The sequence below is a fragment of the Sinocyclocheilus rhinocerous genome, unplaced genomic scaffold, assembly GCF_001515625.1.
Source record: "Sinocyclocheilus rhinocerous isolate Xijiao unplaced genomic scaffold, SAMN03320098_v1.1 scaffold2160, whole genome shotgun sequence".
Lineage (NCBI taxonomy): Eukaryota > Metazoa > Chordata > Actinopteri > Cypriniformes > Cyprinidae > Sinocyclocheilus > Sinocyclocheilus rhinocerous.
Window position 1 is genome coordinate 362,868 of NW_015646171.1, and position 507 is coordinate 363,374.

The 507-nt window shown below is 36.9% G+C and overlaps 1 protein-coding gene across 1 annotated transcript in view; it reads right to left on the reverse strand.

Annotated features, from left to right (window-relative positions):
- Positions 1-507, reverse strand: part of LOC107707091 (muscarinic acetylcholine receptor M2-like) — a 3,559-nt gene that overhangs the window by 2,315 nt on the left and 737 nt on the right. The window lies entirely within an intron of this gene.

Consider the following 507-nt stretch of genomic DNA (forward strand, 5'->3'; position numbering starts at 1 on the left):
ATACAATTTTGGTATAACACGTGAGTGAGTAAATAATGACAGAATTAAAATTTTTGGGTGAACTATCCCTTTAATGACAAGCGGCATCATGTTTAGTACTGTCGCTTTAAGACCTACATGCATGTAATATACAGGCACGCATCCGTTTTTCTCTCAAGTGTTTACTTTCACTTTAGACATAACCAACTGCGTTTATATGTAAACCTTGTGTGTTTTTGACAATATTAGAACAAAAAATAACTCTACTGCTGAGTTAACATTTGATGCGAATGTATGTCGCGTTGTACAGTATATTGAGACGGAGGCACCAGGAAAGCAACTGATTGAATGTGCTGCTGTAGCACGATACTACGATATTTCTTCAAAAGCAGATCGTGGAGACATTTTAATAGTCCACGATCAAAAATCGTCATATTGCACACCCCTAACTACCAAGTATAATCAATCTCACACACAAACAAGCACAACGAAATCACTTCACACTATTAAGCGGCTGTGTTATGAACA